The 19522-nt window shown below is 43.6% G+C and overlaps 1 long non-coding RNA gene across 2 annotated transcripts in view; it reads right to left on the bottom strand.

Moving 5' to 3' along the window:
- Positions 1-3765: 3765 nt before the first annotated feature.
- The window catches only part of LOC130534157 (uncharacterized), a 38973-nt gene continuing 23216 nt past the window's right edge, over positions 3766-19522 (bottom strand). For both annotated transcript variants that reach the window (XR_008952819.1, XR_008952820.1), the window contains 2 exons: positions 4965-5431; positions 3766-4034 (listed from right to left, as the gene is read on the bottom strand). This is a non-coding gene — a long non-coding RNA (uncharacterized LOC130534157). The remainder of the gene's footprint in view (positions 4035-4964; positions 5432-19522) is intronic.

Genomic DNA, 19522 nt, shown 5'->3' with positions numbered 1-19522 from the left:
TCACATATTTATTATTCAGTAAATTGCAAATCTGCCTTTTCAATATGCCAGAAGAGTCCATGAATACTCCCTGAGTTTTCTTTTGCTGATGATTACATTATCAAGTGGTTTGTCATCTAGACAAAATGCCTGCATTAGCAACCGTGCAGGCAGGCAATGAGTTGGACACCCTCACTCTGTTCCATGTGATACAAACAGGAGGTCCAGCTCCGTCTCCTGTGGCGCCGAGGATCTGGAGTCTACATGAGTGACTGAGGCGCAGCATCCTCCATTCTGTCTCTCGTAGCCTTCGCACAGAAGGCCCACCACGTGGCTCTCAGCACTGGGGTCCAGATTGTGCCACTGGGCCGGTACTGGACTGGAGGGTGGCGGCGGAGCCCCAATCCATCTCCCGCAGGAACCCGATGACGGGAGCATCGGTTGCCCACTCCTCGGCTCTGAGCACACTCAGGAAGATGGATTGGTTGGCCAACTCACCAAAGGAGGCAAAGCATGCCGTTAAGAGCTTGTGCATCACTTGGCTGCTCATATGCAAAGTTTGATGAAAGAGGTTTTTCTGGGAGCGATGAATTAGGGGCCCGGCGGTGAAATTAGATTTCTGGTGAAAACCTCGCAAGGTATAGAAGTAGCATTGTTTTTTTGGGGGGTTTTTTTCTCGCTGCAGTGGCGCCTAATGATAATTATAAAGTGAAATTATGCTGGGAATCTAATGATGAATAATAAAGATGGATGTCTGAAACACTCTCCTGAGAAAACACACAGAACATAGTCAAGCTGAATGCACTTCGGGGGAAAAAGGATAAAACAGGGGTTACCAATATCGAATTTTAATTGTCTTTTAATTTATGGCGGCAGCTACAATTGTCCATCATCACTGAGGTGGGATGTGTTGCACATTGTTGCACAGGCAGAGAATGAGAGAGCGAACAGGTGATAAACAAAGGGAGACTAGATGTTGACTGATGAAATAAATCTTGTGGAAAAATTGTCTCATCGTCAGAAACAGTCTAAATTGCTCGCCACTTTTACCTGCAACACTAAAGATCCCGCCTCCTCCTCTCCGTGACCCAAATCTAAAACGGCAGCGTGAACACTGACAAATTTGACAAAGGGAATTTGCTCAAAAAACACAGCCTCTATTTGGTCACCCATGCGGCAAATATGTCGGATGATATGCTTTATTAGGCAATCCATTTCTCCACAATAGTGGGGCCATCTGCAAAGGTTAGCGTGCATAAGGTTCATATGGCAAATTCTATCTAATATGCTTTCGAAGGGGCCGCCACCAAAACTCGGTGGCACATTTTTCATGTGCGTACGATTTGGAATGCAAATAGAATAGCTGATGAAAGAGGTGACCTTCTAAGTGCAGAGCAGGGGAGGCTTTGTGGAATATGCAGAGGCAGAACAAAATAGAAAAGAATGAGTTACTGCCAGTGCCACCTCGGCTGCATTGTAATATACGACTGTGGCTTGGATACAAGTGAACCTGGCCTCAAGAACATCTAGGTTAATCTCTGAGAGCGTCGCATCATGCAGTCTGTGACAAAATGAAATAAATAAACTCAAAAGCATCGAATGTATCTGTCTTGGTGGGTTTTATGCCTCCGCTGAATAGAACTCCCAGTAGATCACGTAGCATTTTAGAACATGTATGCTATAAACTTTAGCCTAAAGGGTTTGAAGCATTATAACCCATGTAATTAAACTAAATAAAGGACACGGAGATTCATTTCATGCACAGACTGATTGCAAGGCAAAAGTTGAAGATATTCTCCGATAAAAAGTTGAGCCATTATGTCAATAGTGTCGTGGGCTGGACCCTTTTGTCACATGTAGTGCAAAACTTGAACACATAGACAAATGGGTGCGGTGCGCCACGGTCACTCAGCCGTGCATGTCTCATCTGTAGCCAGCTTTGGCAGCGTAGTCATCTTCATTCCCTTTGTCCTTACCGCACTAGGTAATCTATCAGCACTGAGACGTGCTGGAGAGTCCGTCTGGCCTACTCGCTCTCCCATTTGAATTGAGAACCCAGTTTCAGGCTTTAACCGGGGTCCCAGTTAGATCAAGCTGCAATTGAGAGTGAGTGAGCTGTCCTTGATTCATATTACTGTCCCAGCATGATTGAGCTTCTTTGGTATCGCGCGAGAATGGAGTGAAAATTGAGCACTTTACTTTGCAGGGGTTGAAATCCCAGTACTGCATGTATGCATTTTCTCTCATTTTTTTTATGTGACACGCTTGAGGCGCAAGCTTTATGTTGTGCTGCATGAGAAAGAAGGACCAGGGTATTTGGAGTTTGGTTCAGAAGTTAGCATGAAGCATTTTAGAGGTTTTTTTAGCGTGAGGTCACAGCTGCTAGGTCAGTAATTAAACACATTTTTTCAATAGGACTCTCTTGAAAGGTCACCAATGCCTGCAAAGTATTTTAAGAAAGCACAGCATATTTTATCGGTAACAAAAGTACAGAGTAAGCAAATGCTAATGCCAGAATACATCAAATCCAAGAGGAAACACATCTGTACATGTAGGATGTCAGTAAATCTGGCAGCTGGGGTGAATCCCTGCACAGACGTAGTTATATCTGGAATCTGCACCACTGGTATAAAACAGGAGCCTTAAAAGTTCATGAGACTAAATGAAGAAGATAATAAAGATTTATTTACCACCATTACGATGCAGGAAGGAAGGTCTTGGCTGTTCAGCACAAAAAAAATGGAAAAGCTGCAAATCTGACAATAAAGACATGAATAAAGTTTAATAATTTAAAGGTTTAAGTTGGCAAATGTTTCTGAATAAGGGCTTTTTTTATAATGCTGGATGATATCTGATGTTATAATGACACCTTGCAAATTTATTGTTTCTGTAGTTCTGCATGTGTGTGTGTGTGTGTGTGTGTGTGTGTGTGTGTGTGTGTGTGTGTGTGTGTGGTGGGGGGATTGCTCACTCTCGGTTTTTCTTAAAGTCACAGAGACACATTCACATTTCCACATTTCACCACGGTGAACACAAACAAGCAAGGCAACACTCATCCAAACTTGAGTGGAGAGTGAAGAGCAGTGGAGGGGATTAGAGTTAATTAAAGAAAGGACCTCTGGAGGAAGAGAAGGGGAGAAGGTGCTAATGACAGGTATGTCGGTAAATTCTTCCTCTTGCATTCAGAGCTGTGGAAACCGCTTGGTGGATCACTCAACCGTGACTTTAGAACTAATCCTGTTGATAAGTTATTATTTATCTTCTTCAAACTTTGTCAAACTCAGGCTTTGAATGTTTTTTCCCCCTTCCGAGTTGCCTCTGGTGGCCCCCTCCTGCACATGCTCCCCACATAATTTATGACTGCCTCTGGTCCTGATGACAGATTATTAAAAGTAGAATTAGTTTTTTGCTGGGGATTTTTCCTGTGGGAATTAGGAAGGCAGGGCTCTTAGAGGAAGGTCTCTGACGAGGTCTCCATTACTAATAGAGGCAGACTTTTTTTTCTCCTTCCCAGTGATGGCGGAGTGAGAAGACTAATGATTTGGATTTACTGTGGCAGCCCTCACGTGGTGTGAGAGCCAGCGTTGGGGGAAAGGAGAGGCTACGTTCTTCTCCGTAGAGAGCTTTATTGGACTGTTTAGCACCAGAACGCTAATGTTTTCGTCACTGGTTGGTCCTGCTTCTGTTTGTAGGCCACAAGGAGCCCAAGCGTGTTTGTGTGTGTGTGTATGTGTGTGTGGGTGTGTGTGGGTGTGTTCGCAAGAGGAGATCAGAGATGAAAAAACATCCTTCATCACTTTTTAATTCCTGACACATAAAGAGTAGCCCAATAAAAACTGCAACAGAATTTCAGTCACAAACTAACACAAACTCCTCATCTTTAATTCCTCTGAAGTCGCTGCCAACTCTGATTCTCCTCCATCAGCAACTCTTGTGCACCAACTACACACTTTCCCTTCTTCTCTGCTGACACACAAAGAGGATATAGGCTTTTTCTTCTCCCCTGTTCACCTGATGGCCGTTTGGAGCCTGTTCCCCCAGCGTGTGTCTGCAGCCTGGGAAGCAGAGGGGAGTCTCAGCACAGCTGAGAGGCTCGGCTTAATCTTATGCATCATTAAGCACTCAGCGGCACGCCGCAGCTCCTCATATACATCATCCACGCTTAATAAACATAATGATGACATAAGATGTAATTCCAGATGAATTTTCATTTTATAGGGAAATGGAGAATTCCTCTAGAAAGGAGGGGAGAAAGAGAAAAGAAGAGCGAGAAAAGAGGGAGAGAAAAAGTAAATTATCTGGGAAGTACCGAATAAATGATGTTTTTTCTCCACAAGATGGATTGTAGGGTTCTGGGGGCAGTTGAAGTGGGAGACAAGTGTTGGCGGGAGGAAGGGAAGAAGGGAGTGAGGGTGAGAGAGGTGAGGGGGCAGACGGCTGCAGCGGTGGTGGTGGCCTGAGAGGAGAGCAGAGGGATGGCATGGAGGGACGAGGGGGTTCAAGAGAGAAAGGATGGAGAGAGAGAGAGAGAGAGAGGGTGGGGGGGTGCTGGTCATTCCAAGTGTTTTAATAGCAGGGCTTGATGGACAGGCTGAGAGGACCTGAGGTACTGCCATCCATCATAGGAAGGCTAGGATGGTGGAGTGAGGGGTAGAATTTCAGTGGGGGCTTTCAGGTTGTTGGGGGGGTCTGATGAAAATGTGAGAGAAAGGCTGATGTACACACTAAAGGCCAATGAAGGCAAGAGGTCCAGAGATTAGTGGGACACTTTTGCAGTGTGTGTGTGTGTGTGTGTGTGTGTGTGTGCCTTCTTGTCTGCTTCATAGCATTTTACAGGAGTGTCCTATGGATTACATATGCAGCATATTGTCACTGGAGAATTATCTGAAGGTCGTGAACAGAAGAAGAATCAATGTTTTCGTTGTGCATGTTAACTGGTTGGAAGAATCTCCCTTTTGTATTTTTCCAGGCCTCACACCTCTCACCCTTGTGTGATGCACTTTTCTTGAACTCAGCCTTCACCCAGACAGCTCCTCCTGCAGGCACCAAATCCCAGACATTCACCTGAAAGAGAAAGAAGGGAAAAAAGCAGGAGGGAGGATAAGATGAATAACGCAGCAGGATTAGGAAATTAACAGATCTCTAACATTCCAGTGGGTCTAAAAAACATATCCCTCCTCCACCTTCAGGTAAGATAAACCTTTGGACCCCCGACCCACAATTCACATGACGATGAAGCACCAGAAAAAGTCGAAAATGAGCTGAAACTTTTCACCCATCAATATCTGAATGTTTTTCTCATGTTTCCATGTTTTTAGTGGCCATTTGGAAATAGTGAAAACCACTTAGCCGCTGTCAGTGGAGCCAGTTTTTGGAAATGCAGCATCCTTTGCTTGTTTCCAGCTGGATTCCTTCCCGGACTGCCACGCCTGGTTAATGTGGCCATTTTGTCCTGCCAAAATTAGAATTCATGGTTTATATTAAACAAACAAACACAGAAACTAGGAAACAATGATACCAATTGACCTTGCGTGTACAGACCGTACTTTAACTGATAACTTAAACCGGTAGAAGTGTAATGTCTGTAATGGCCATTCGACATTACGTCCAATTACTTTAGGGGATAAATCTCCCCACGCTTTGGTGCTGCAGATGTTTATCCTCATGTCATATAGTCGGTAATACTGTACAGTAATGGAGCATCCATCCTTTCCACGGTGGCCAGTGCTGCACGAAAGCATCTCTGGAATCAAACCTCAGCATGTTTGCAGCTAGTGGACCGTGCTCAGCAGCATGCCAAGGTTAGATGGGTGCCAAGGGTGCCACTTAACAGAGCCCCATCCTGTGCTCCATCCACTCACGCCCAGCCTAAAACTGCAGCACAGAACAAAGTGCGGTGGACGCTTTGGGTTTGGTGATCCAAACACTTAAAAGTGCAGCGGTGTAGATGCTTCACTGTAACAGATATTAGAGATGTTGTTTTTTGTTCCCCTTTTAATTTATTGCACGTCTGTTTTTGAAAGACTAATCGTGCACACACCAGTGACCAGCCTTGGCAACAGCAGATGCCCGTTTCATCTGTCACTTTCACTGTCCTATGGCTCCTATGCATTTCACCCTCCCGTTGTCTGGACGCGTATAACTCACCGATAACGTCTTCATCAGTGATGTACTCACAGCGATCTGTTTGCGTTGACTTACAGGCCTCACTCCCTCCTTCTCGCGCACACACACACAGCCCCAGCCTGTTCCTGGCACCGAAGCCCGATTACATCTTGTTTCCCAAACTACTAAAAGTGTCAGAGGCTCTCTGCCTGTGCTTTTATATGGTGTTATTAATGGCGGTGAGTCCCCCCACCCCCCGCCCCGGTCTCTGAGTATGTATGCTCGTGTCTAATTAAAGGATCGCTGCTTACAGAAGCAGAGAATGGCTTTGCAAGATAGGAAATAATAATTGCAAATTTTATCATTATCATTTTCGTTGCCTGCAGAGAGTTGACATGATGCTGGAATTCCAAGTTTGAGCTGTTTATTTTGAGATTAGTTTTCAAGCCATAACTAAGTGGTTGCTATTTCAGTGTAATGTGTAACCTGAAGAGTGATAAGACTGGGAATTTCCCAGTGGAGACCAGCATCCACTGGCTGCTTCACCCTTACAGCACTAAATTAGATCAGTGTTTTCACCACACCTCTTCTGTTTAATCCACATTAGAGGAAATGATAGTTCTGTTTAGAATTCCTCTGGAACCAGAGCTCCGGAAACATTTCTGAGGGGAACCCTCTCCGACAGCTGTGGCTCGGCTGGAACTCGGCTCCCCCTGTCTTAACCTGAAGAATTATGTGCTCCGATAATTAGCTCTTATAGGTACGCTCTCCATTTCTCCACTCCACTGGGCACATCATCTTCCTCGCCTCTTTATTGTTTGGTTTGCTTTGTCAGATCGATGTCTTGCTACTGCGTAACCAGCACTCATATCTCAGGCTGCATAAATCACAACAAGGTTTCTGTCGCTCGGGAGAGTGGGGTGGCTTTGGTGCACACATGCACACACACACACACACACACACACACACACACACACACACACACACACACACACAAATAAGTGGGTGGACCACTATTTCTCCATGCCGTATATCCAACAACCACTCTCCTTGTTACCCTCCAGTACCTCTGAACGACCAGTGAAGAGGAACCCATCAGATTACCCTCTACCCGGTAACGATGGGCAGGGTGGGCGCACCAGAATGGAGGGAGGGTAGTGGCCACTTTCATGGCTTATTATTGCAGTGCCACCCTTGTAATGAATCTGGAAAATGCAAATGGGATTCCTTCGTGTAAAAGTTGACATTGTCTAATGTGATAAATTTTCTGCTGAGGTGGGAGACAATTTAGATGTGAATTACAAGCGGGCCCTCTCCTCGGTTCCATTTGCATCCTTAATTACCCGATTCCCTCCTACTTTCATCAGGGGCTGAGAGAGAAGATGGACAAAAACGAGACATTGACGTAGAAACGGGTTCTGTTCTGCTATAAAGCAGGTCTTCAGACATTAAACACACACACACACACATGTGTGCGTCCTGTCAACCTCCTATGAAGGTACATAAGCCTTGATTATGGTGCAGGAAATGAGCCAGAAACGCCATCCCATGTGTTAGGACCTGGGGCTTGATCAGCATCCCTAGGTCTGTGTCTTTGTTAATGTCATCCTTAACAGCAAACTAAACACCACCGGTTTGTAGACATTATCTCTGCTTGCTAAAGTACTCATTTATTGAGCCTCCTCATCACACGACGCTGCTCCTCTCTGAATGGCAGGCCTAAACACCTCGTTCTAATAAAGGCTTACTCAATAGAGCAATGTTCAGTCACTCGTGTCCCTCCCAAGTGCACAGCTTGTGGAGGAGACCCCACAAAGAACATGCTCAATGCGGGGTCATATATTACACTTTACAATACCAGCCCGGTCCCCGTGAATGGGAGGGCATCACACCAAGGCCCACACTGGTGCAAATGGCACGGTTTCTGTGCTGAAGCATGGGGTGAGCACTCGTGTTGACGCCAAAAGACGATGATGATCTGATTTCATGGTGCAGAGCTGGCCGTGCTGGCTGATTGTGTTGTGCAATTTTTAAAATATACATTCAAGCAGTAGGAACTAATAGAGCATGTGGCAGCTTTACAATGCAAGGGATCTGTGGGTGGCCAATTCACTCTGCAAGCTGAATGTCCCAAAATGCTATCTGCCAAACACAGTGGGGCTTTACGGGTTAAGCAACAACTGCAGTTCACACCAATTAGCCATAAATTTAAAATGACTAACAGGTAAAGTGCATTACATAGACGGTCGTTGCAAAGGTCCTGCAATGCTGGTAGATGTAGCAATTGACATGTGTGAGGGGTAAAGTAACACAGGCTTAACTGTTTAGTGTTGCCAAAGAAACGCCCCCATCTGGAGCTGGTTGGTATGAACCAGTCTATCTCTGGTTAATCCCCATTCAATTTCTTTTTTTTTTTCATTTTATGAAGAAAAAATAAGTTGTGTGTTGACACAGCAGTTGTTTAAAGCTAAAACACGCAATATCTCGATGAGTTTTTTTGACTAATTTAATGGGGAACATGCCACTTTCCTCTTAGATAGGAGGGCAACTCTGCCTTTTACGGTGCAATCAGTAATGACACCTCAACTGCTGACTTGACCCGGCCTGAAGGCTTCGAATCTGATGTCACGTTGCTCCTCTAGAGGAGCTCCTGTAGAGCTAATTCTTGTAGGGAGTAATCAATTAGATTCTCCACTTACAATAGATCCTCTCATCAATGTGTCTGACTCGCAGCAATGAGTTCAAGCAATCTTTCCTTTTTTGCCGCTACTTTTTTCCTGCAGTCTTCAAATGCAGAGAAAAGCACACATATGCCTTTCACACTGAGAAAACACTGTCATTACCAGCATCAATCATGTGCAAGATTCTCAGACATGTTGCTTTAATGTGGCGTTTTAAATGCAAAGTCTGGGGGACCCGTTTCTGCCGCCGGCCTCTCGTGGTGTAGGTACACGTTCTCCACCCTCTGAAAAAAGTGCACGGAGACAGAAGCCTGGAAGTCACGAGAGAGAGGACGCGTTCTCTCTCTCTCGTTGTCATTAGGTGTCAGGCGGAGGATGATGTGGAAGCAGTATGGGGTCTTGTGGAAGTATTTATGACCCTGCAGGAAACCCATTGGACTGCGGTGATCGCGGGGAGATAATGGGAGGGAATGGGATGAAGCGAGGTGTTCTGACAGCACGAACCAGACAAGAGAACATCCAGGATAAATCAACGGTGGTCATTTTTACCCCTCCGCCTCCACCCCGACGCCTCAGCTCACTCCAGGCAAAGAAAAATGTCCTTAAGGATTAAGTGTAGAGCAAATTTACATTAATATCATATTTTTTGTGAGGCGCGTACTTTAAAGCTGGTCAACAGTTCATGAGAGTTGGTGGTCACCCAGTTTATTTAGACTAAAACAGACTTAATCTGAGGGATAGTTTTGCATTTATGAATGGCTGCATTTAGGATATTTCACATGTAATTTACGTGCCATAAACACACTGCCACAAACTCTGGCAGCGAATAAGACTTTCATTGCCACTGTAAAAAAGACCATGCAGGTTTTTCTTTTTTATTTTCTGTTGTAGACAACAGAGAAAATGAAACACAACAGCATATCAGTTCATTCATTTGCTTGTACGTCGGTTTAACGGGGTGAGAAATGGGAGCTCAGGCCAAGAGTGTTTGGGGTATTTTGGGGGTGTTTTATTGCCCCCATCTTGCTTTTGTTTTCCGAGGTACTTAAAGGTGACATTGAAAGAGAAAGGTGTTTATCTGTTGTCTGCAAGCTAATCTGTTTGCATTACCGCTCGTGTTCCTATGGTCCCATTATGTATTAGAAAACCAATTACCAGTTCATTAAACTTCAAAGGTGTTAATAAAAGTCATAAGACTAAGCCATCTGTTGGATATTTTTTTCCAAGCCCTAACTTCGATAACATCCGCCAAACGAGGTTTCTAACCAATTAATGTTAGACTTGCTAATTTAAATGAGAAAATAAGCCATCTTCTGCTGTTTGTATAATAACGGTGATACATATGGTGAGGTTTGGGGTGTGATAATGAGAGAGGTAGCCTCCTTAATTTGTCTTATAAATATTGGGGGGGAGGTAGATGGATGCCTGCAGCCATAACAGACGACTGCTTTCATCCTCGTACATCAGATGTGGACATTTCAGGACAATGCGATATCGAGAACAGTTAAAATGATGGTATGTACTTGAGTATAATTGTAAATATGCAAACCCTGCAGGAACCATGGACCTAGCTGCACATTTGCTATTTGGTGACTAGATAAATGTTGTGTTTTGTCTCATCTGTAAACACGACAAATGAACATGGTGAACATAATTCAATTCATCATGTTTCTCGCAGATTTAGGGAGATTTGCTCTCATTAGTGGCTCATCTGTCAGGGAGACACTCTGATCCTGGAGAGAGAAAAAAATGCAGCCTCTCCTCACTTAATTGGGAGCCGCACAGTCAGTGAAAGAGACGCAGCAGCTATGTCAACCTTTTACATCCCAAATTTATCTTCCAAAATCAATCCGTCAACACCCTAATTGGCGCTCACTTTATGATTGCTGGGCTGGCTCACTCTCAGAGGATCTAAAGCTAAATGGAGTCATAAGCTCCACAGATAAAATGTTGAAATATGAGATGCGCAATCAGGCATTTTGCATAAATCTTAAACTGAAAGGGATTAGACAAATGTGTTTGAGGACAGGGACACGCGTTAAAGCATTCAGAGTAGAAATCCTGCATTCTGGGTTATAGCAGTGATAGTAAAACAGGTAGTTTTCGACAAATCCTCAGTGGGTATTGGCATATTATTCAGAGTGCTGGCAACAGAATGGCTCTCATTAGTCTTCTGTGAGTCAGTAATGGCAGATCACCTCTTAGGGCTGCAGAATTGACAAGCTGTGCTCCCCCTCAGCAGATATCGGAGAGCTTTTTATCGGCTTCCCCTTCAAACGCTTTAGCACTAATGCTGCCCGATGGCCTGCTTAACCTTGGCAATGCCTTTAGAAGCTGCACAGGTATCACGCAAAGTTCATCTGATCATTAGCGAACCACAACAGTTCAGCTGACTTTTTATTGATGCACCTTTGTGGGCTAGGCTCTTAACGGCACAATTCCATTTATTCACTCAAATAAATTATTTGAAACCTGTTTTTCCCAAGGCTATTATTGATAACAGTGAAAATTATGGAGATGTTTATAGATGTATGTTTGACCGTGTGTGTTTTATAATAAATCAGAACATCTGTCACAACCGTCCACATATGGTGGCACCATGACAGTAAAATCAGGTGCCAGCACAGGAAGCTGATGTTCATATTAAATTTCATAAATATTAATTTAATCCCTAAAGAGAGAAAGTTCCTAATCTTGTCCCTTTCAACGCTGTATGGACTCACAATGCGCCACCGAATCTCTTCAAGTGCTTTTCTATCCACAGTCCAGTGATGCTGACCTCTGCTATTCCAGTCAACAACCAGTCAAGGACACTTAAATGCTGTGTGAGTTAATGTTTGGGCTTAATAGTTATGCTGGTTTGTGCAGGAGCACATTTTTATTCAATATAAATCTAAAAATAAATCTTTGTAATTGGGTCACCTTTGAGGTTTTATTCTAATTAGCTGAAGAAAAACTAAAATCGTCTTTAAAGTGAGTTTTTAAAAGAAGAAACTGAAAAATAAGCCCTGTTTGCTGAAGAATTGTAAAACCCCATTCGTATTGTTGTCTCATGTGCTGCTGAGAGAAAAGTTTCTTTCTCCTCTTTAATGAACAGGTGTCTACACAACACAGCCCACCCCGCAGATGGCGGCGTAATTAGCAGTCATTATGGTGGTCTTCGTGGACGCCGAGATCCGTGCGGCCGCACAGAGCGCGTAACCTCTTCACCCCCTGACAGGGCCCATGGGGGGCTTCTGACACGTGTTGTTCTCCTGGAGGAGCCAAAGGTGGGGTTCCCCTTTCATGAGGTGTCATCCTGATGTGCTGGAAACCCCAAGACATGTGTTAGAGGATCAGAATGTCAAGGGCCTTCCTCTGGTCACGGCACTGGAGGAACAATGAGCAGAAAAGTCCAGCATGAATTAGGATTCTTAATCTTGTGCCTTTGCACTTAGAAAAAGAAATATCCTAATTTCCCTGTTTCTACAATCCGCACGCATCCCACCTTTGTATCCGTCTCAGTAAACGTATTGTGTGCTCGCGTGACCTCAGACTGCTCCGACCTTTAAAACCACGCAGCCTGCTGAAGGTGTCTGCAGAGGTGGTTTGTGGGGTCATTCCCTGTTCATGTCTCCGTTCATGCCCGGCTACCCCTGTGTTGTCGGGCCTCTGGTGGGGGTGGGCTGTGGCTGCTATCTGTGTGAGGCGAGTCACCAACAGGCTTTTAATTTCCCCTCACTTAGGAACAAACTCCATCTAATCTCATTCCACCATGTCAAACGGTGGCGCGGCACGCTTTTTATTTATTTTATTTTTTTACTGTTCGTTTGGTTAGAATGCCGCAGCCTCTTGCCTGATGTCCTCTGGATATTAAAACAATGTTTAATAAGTCACGGGATTGGAAGTGGGTCTAAAATGCAGCTTTAGTGCTTCCAACAAGCCAGCAATGCTGCATTTATTTGTCAATAAACTCGAATCCCTTATCCTACAACTAAAATGATAATACTTGTCATAGAAGAACAACAGAAGACAAGGAAGAAGAAGAAAGTCATCACCTCTTGAAGGAGTTAAAATCCTGAGCAAGTAATCAGTAATTATTTATTCGCCTGAAGCCATAATCAGACAACATCAGACAGAAGTAAGAAGTTCAGCTCCATTGCTACCGCCCCATCAGCGAGTCATTATTACAATATTGCAGCTCTTAAGTAGCTCACTGACTGGCTGACCAGCTTTAAAGTACACACTAAACTACTTGCAAGCCTGCACAAAATGGCCGTTTGGCTCATTGCTTTCAGTGATAAAAAAAAAGGAGAAGAAACTCACAACAACGAGGGCACTGACACCTCACACAAAGTTGTTTGTCAAATTAAACACACTCCATTTTCCTTTTTTATATTTAAAAAGACAGAACATAATAACATTATTAATACACAAGAAAGGAACAATCCAACTATGTCTGTTGTGTATGCCGACCCACAAATAATACCCCCAAACCATTCACCTGTGTTTTTTTTTTAATCTATCCAGTCAACCCTTTTTTTTTTTTATCAAGCATCATTTGAGTCAAAACACTAAACTTGTTGTAGTGGTTACATTTAATTTATAGTCACAGAAATATATCAACATCATCTGCAAACAGAAGAAACAGCATCCTGCACATGTTAGAAATCGTGACAATTGTGCATTTAAAGGATTGTGGGCCAAAAACCCAAACTTCATCCAGACAAATTCCAGATGTAGTTCAGCTTTTTGTTACAATATATTGCTTCCATTTGCTTCTTCAAGAAGGTTTTTCCAATTTAGCCTCTTTTAGTTGTCTTTAGTTGTCTGTTTCATATGGTATTTTCTAAAAAGAAACTAAAAAACAAAACAAGAAAACCCTAAACCCTTTCTGCTGTCACTGTTTAGTAATTGACACAATCTTTATCCGAATGATGAAGATTGTTTTCTCTCTGCAGGCCTTTTGCCATTGGCTTCCTTGTCTAACGTATTTGAATTTGCTTTGCTTACTATAAAATCCAGTGTATTTTGAATACAAATTAGCTGGTGCTAACACTATCGTCAGACAAAAATGCAAATACTGCTGAAATAGACACAAAAGACTTCAGTTAGAGCAGGACTGCGCACCTTGCAGCCTGTGGCCGTGTATTTCATTCAATCACTATAAAACATGTCACTAATTGTCTTGTTCGGTTGGTAGCGCCACATTGTCTCTGACTGGCAGCTGATAGCCACTTCAATTCATGCGTCGTGTTAAGCCTATATCAGGAGATGAGGAAATGGACCCTTCTTTCTTTTTTCCCTCTTTTTCATCTTTCAATGGGATTTAAGAAGCATGTAAGTGAAGTTTTCTTTGTTATTTACACCAGGGCCTAGGCCCCTAAGTTTATCCTGCCTCATACGGAGCCAGCTCGAGAGGTGGTGAGGCCTGGGTACAATGCCTCTTCGGGGAAACAAAATGACCCCTGTGTTTCATCTGTTGTTATGGTAAAATGCGGAGGCTCTAAATGACCACTTCTATGCATATGTGGATTGGTGTTTGCCTTTGCTCTGGCGGGGAGCCAGTGGCTGATCCTTCTGTTCTCCATATGGCGAGCATTGTGGTGAAAATGCCGGACAATTACCCCCTCCCCGAGAGAAGCCCCCGGGTCCTGCTGGTCAAAGAGAAACTGTTGGTTTCACTTTTTCTCAAAACCCCCCATAGGTGACAGGACAGCCTGCAGGCGCACACAGAGGCAGCTAAAGCCATTATTTAGAAAGGAAAAATACAGGTTAGAACAAACTGTTTGTATTTGCATTAAAGTCTTTTTTGGGGGTGGGGGGCTCAGGGGCAGAAGCAGAGAGGGGTAGATATGATATAATGTCTATTCCCTCTATATAATTGCCTCTAAAATGCTATCTTCCTTTCTCTGTCATGCAAATTTAAATCAGCACCTTTATCTTCACCGCACTTGTTTAATTAATTTACATACTTTTATTTCTCAATAGTTCATACAAAAAGACAGAAAACCTATACAACTATAAGAGTGTGGGGCCCCGGTGGAAGTACCCACAGGCTCCGACGGTTCACTTGACTAATTTGGAATGAATTTCAAAAAAGTTCATTACTATATGTAAATGCATAACCACAATGAAATCTGTCGTGTCGGAAAATATGCTGATGTCGCAGCGGCACACAATGTAATCCGTGTTGTTTGATTTTAATGAACAGCGCTCCCTCACAGACGGATAATGTGATTACCCGTCGCTCCTCCTCTGCAGTCGGGTTGCCCCGGTTTGCTGAAGTTATAGTGTCCTCCCCGCCACTCCGCTCTGTTTGCATGGCTGTCACATCGGCCAACCTAATGGAGAAATTAATTACCACTGGTGTCATCTCTCATGACACAGGAGTCAATTTGATCATGTTAACCAAATGATAGGAGCGCTTGATATTCCCCTTCTATGTAATCATGCTTTGATGAAGAGGATTAAAAGGCGTTTAGGCTATTTAACAGAATTCATTATACACCACTGCCACAGTGTGATGTGAACTATTAACTGATTAACAAGGTCACATTCTCACTCTTTAACCTTGATAAAAGTGAGAGAATTGAGATGTTCCATCTAACGTAGCGTTAGCATGGTGTTAGCAGCAAATGCAAATGTTAAAATTCATAGGATTTTTCATTCAAATAGGATTTTAGCGTCATTTTACTTAGAATGGAGTCAACAACACTGGCATGAGTCAAGCACACTGAGTCCTCCATTTACAGCTATTTTCAGTATTTAACCTACCGCTGTCCTGCTAAAATGGGGGACCCCTGCTTATCTCTTGAAAACATACAGGAAACCTGGCAAAGTCCTCCGTTATTTTGTTTCATTCAACATTCTTTTTTTCTCATTTTGCCCCCAAAGTTCACTCCTTGACCAAACCTGGCTTCCCCTCCCCAGAGCTGTCTGAATGTCTCTTTGTCGCTCCTCGAAAAATTCCTCACAGTGCTCTGGCGAAGCTTAACTAATCGCTCATAGACGTTGCTGAGTGGACGGTCGCTGCTGAACAAAATCTCGCCACGACGGCTCTCATCGGCCTCAAGGTCAAGTCGAAGATTCATGTGGTAAAAAGAAAAAAACTGAGTGGAGAAAAATGCAATTCTGTCTTTTTTGCTCACATGCTAATGTAAGAGAAGCAGCACGTAACCTTCTACCCCTGAGCTGCTTTTGGAGTTCTTAAAGGGTAACAAAGCTGTTTGGTGGCCGTCAGATAAAGGAGCCGTGTACCGGCGGGGTCGGCCACTCCATAAATATGTTGGCTCTTCTTATTACAAGCTGTGTCCGTGACAAAGGACAAACAGCTGGAGAAAGAAATGCTACATGGCAGAAATGGACAAGGGCCATTTTCAGCCTGGCTGGTCATACACCAGCCCCTGAGCTGTCCCCACCGAGGCTGTTTACTTGACCCATAGGAGAGGGAGAGAGAGAGGGGTGCCTCAGTCACCTCTCCAGCTCTCAGCTCTCCATCTCTCTCTCTTTGATGACAAAGATTAAGCCTCAGAATATCCGCAGTGCTGAGGACGGGTCATCAATTACCCCGTGATACTCTTCATTACCTTCCACCTGTTTCCTCTTCCACTGCTCCTAAAAGTCCCGCCTGCTTCTACAATGTTAGTCGCAGCACGAAGGGACTTGAGGCTTCCTATAATTAAAGCATTTTGTCTTTTTTTGGAACTATAATCAGGCAATTATTTATTTGAAATGTAAATCCCTTATTATTATTTTCTTAATAAACAGATTTTATATTTCACAGTAAGTTATATCTAGTTGGATATTCTAAATGGCTATAAAATTAAAGAAAAAAAATTGTTCAATTTAGAGTACTGATTGCTTTTTACTCATATTTTCATACAAAAAGTGCATATTGTTTATGAATTTTTCCACTGCTCCAGCTGCTCCAACTTGGGTGTGTGTTGGTTCTCTTGATTTGGGCTGCACGGTTCCCCACCTCGTTTTATGTGACGCTCAACAGAGCAGAGATCTTTGGGGAGTGGCGCCTCTGCCTTCTCATCAGCTTAGAAAATTAAGGTTTAAAGTTTGTTTACTTTTTTTTTTCATACTGACTTGTGCATAAAATCCTGTTTAAAAGGCACAAATAAACACCACATTATATCTATTAAACCATCAGTAGCCAAGTTTGTTGATTATTGATTTTCACTGTGTAGGAAAAAATTCCGACTTTTCTCTCCGTGAATTTTGTAATGAAAACGTGCACAAAACATGAAGCATTATGTGAGATTAAACAGAATTATTTTTAATTTCTGAGCTTATTTTGCAATTAATTACACCTGAATATCAATCACTGTGGTGAAATAGAGGCAGTGCCTACTGGCCTATCAAGAAACTATTGTCTCACAAAATGAGATATTAAGTGAACTGAAAACCATCCCCTGTCGCATTTGATAATTTATTTGCATAATTAGGCCTTAATTTTAATTCACTATGCAAATATATGCCCCCTTTAAATTGCATTTAAATGTGAACCGCACCCAGTGTCATGACTAATGTGAATATATTTAATTTTAATATCTGGGAAGGATAAGAAATTAGTCAGGGGTGGAATAAAAAAGTACCAGACACCATATTTTAAAAAATGGCTGTTACAATAATGTTTTCCCAGAGTTTCACCAGAAGTTTGTGTTGAATTATATAGTATCTGTTTCTGTTTGGATGTCCCCTCTTTCCAGGGAGGGTTATCTCCTGTTTCAAAAAGGAGTAGGGCTGAGGAGTCGTGCACCGCCATTTATTATTTGGGAGGCAGAGACGAGCGAGTGGGTCTCCGGTCCTGTCCAATGGCGGCCTTTGTGGGCCGAGGGAATACAGACTCCGGGACAGGACAAAGTCAAAGGAAATTGACCTGCTTGATCCTTTTGCAGGGAGGGAGTCCTTGCACATCCTTTCATCTTTTCCCCAAAGGCCCCGATCTTTGAGCTGCACTCAACAAACAAAATACTGTCTGCGTCCCGCTCGGCCTGTGGTTGTCTCTGGAGCAGGGCGGCGTGCAGATCCAGGGTGGCAGCGGGAATGGTGGGCAGTAGCAGGAGGTAACCTGAGACAGACAGGCCTCTGGGGCAGGGAAGTAGCCAAAAGGGACAAATTAGCTTTAGACAATAGGGGACCTTTTCCACCAGGGGATAATTAAACGTTTCTTCATCAAAGCTGAGACAGTTTGCAAGCTGCTCATTTTGTAATTCTATCATGTCTGCCTCTGAGATATGCTTTCTGTATGTCGTCCACCCCCACCATCGCCCCTGCCATAGATCCTGTTTGATTACTCTGAGGGGGTGTTAATTATACAGAGTTAGCAGTGGTGTAATTGAGCTCAGTGGAAACAGAGGGCCTATTGGAGTGACAGCATGTACGCTGCCTGGTTTACTCCACAAAGACCTTTGTTAAATGTGACAATACTTTAGGAATCTCTTGCAATTTCAAGTCCCCAGTAACCACAGAAATTGTGGTAGAGTCAAAGAGTCACATCAGAGGGACACAAAATGAGTGGAAAAAACATCTAAAAATGCTTTTCTCTCCCAGTTGTGCCTCTGTTGTGTCCTACATGCCCAAATGGAGATGATGCATAATGTGCGCGCATGCCTCTGAATGTGCGTATGTGCAAAAGACATTGTGCGACGGGGCTTTTTCCTTGGCCACTGAGCTGTGGACCACAGGGTTTGTTGTGTGTCTTGGATCACAGGGAGGAAGCTGAATGATGTTGCCCCAGCTCTCTGAAGAAAGGCCACGCTTGGCTGGTTCCAGAACAGCCTTAACAGGATATCACAGTAGAAACTGTGGCCTTTGTCCAGATTCTCTTGAAAAAATAAAAGAGAAGAGGGAGGAGAAAAAAAGCTGTGTCAAAGGGGCTTGGGAGGGTGTCTCTTTTTCAGCAGATGCTGGAACACTGTGTAGCGACTCCGTGGAAGCCCGTATCCACAATGGCGCCTGTCTAACCATGTGACATCATCAAAGAGCGTGCTGCGTGGGGCTGCCGGGCTCACGCCATTACAACATTCTTAAGGCACCAGTGAGCAACAGTGAGCTGGCTTTTACCTCTGCTGGAGCCTTTTCTAACATACAAGCCCAAACCTGGAAGGTTCACGAAATAGAGATGACCATATTAAAATAAAAAGAATCTTTTATTGTTTAAAGGTTAACATTCAGCATGCATGTATGTGCTTCAAATTGTTTTTTATGGGGTTTTTTTTAACGCGTGTTGGACGGTGTGCTAACAATATTGCTGCATTCACATGGGGACCATTACAGACACAGTCAGTGTTTGTCAGGCTGCAGACATACTGTGAGGAGCCCATCTCTGTGAAAAGCCTCAGCCTCGGGGCTGTAGGCAGACCCCTGGGACCATCCGGCACTCAAGGGCCTATTTGTTCAACAGAATGTGTTATTCTATCACAGCAAGCCTGTCACAGCAGCAATCATTCAAATACCCATTCGTTTTTGGAATCTTCACTCTTCGGGCCTCTCAGGACAATCGAGGCCCGTTTACATGTTTGGATTTGCAGCGAGGTTTGTCTCTGTGGTTCACAGACACTCAAGAATATGTTCAGGTTCCCATCCGTAAGTGGGATCTCTGGAGTATTAAACAGTCGCTTTCTTTAGGAACAATTTTTTTTTACATTAGCATAATTGTAGGCAGCACTCACATGCACGTTTTTCATTTTTATGAGAGCTCATCTGCTTTAAAAATGAAGAAAATTACTCGTGGATGCTTGAAAGCGGCTGGAAATCTGAGTTGT

The sequence above is a fragment of the Takifugu flavidus genome, chromosome 11, assembly GCF_003711565.1.
Source record: "Takifugu flavidus isolate HTHZ2018 chromosome 11, ASM371156v2, whole genome shotgun sequence".
Taxonomy (NCBI): Eukaryota; Metazoa; Chordata; class Actinopteri; order Tetraodontiformes; family Tetraodontidae; genus Takifugu; species Takifugu flavidus.
This window is presented reverse-complemented; position numbering and strand designations above follow the sequence as displayed.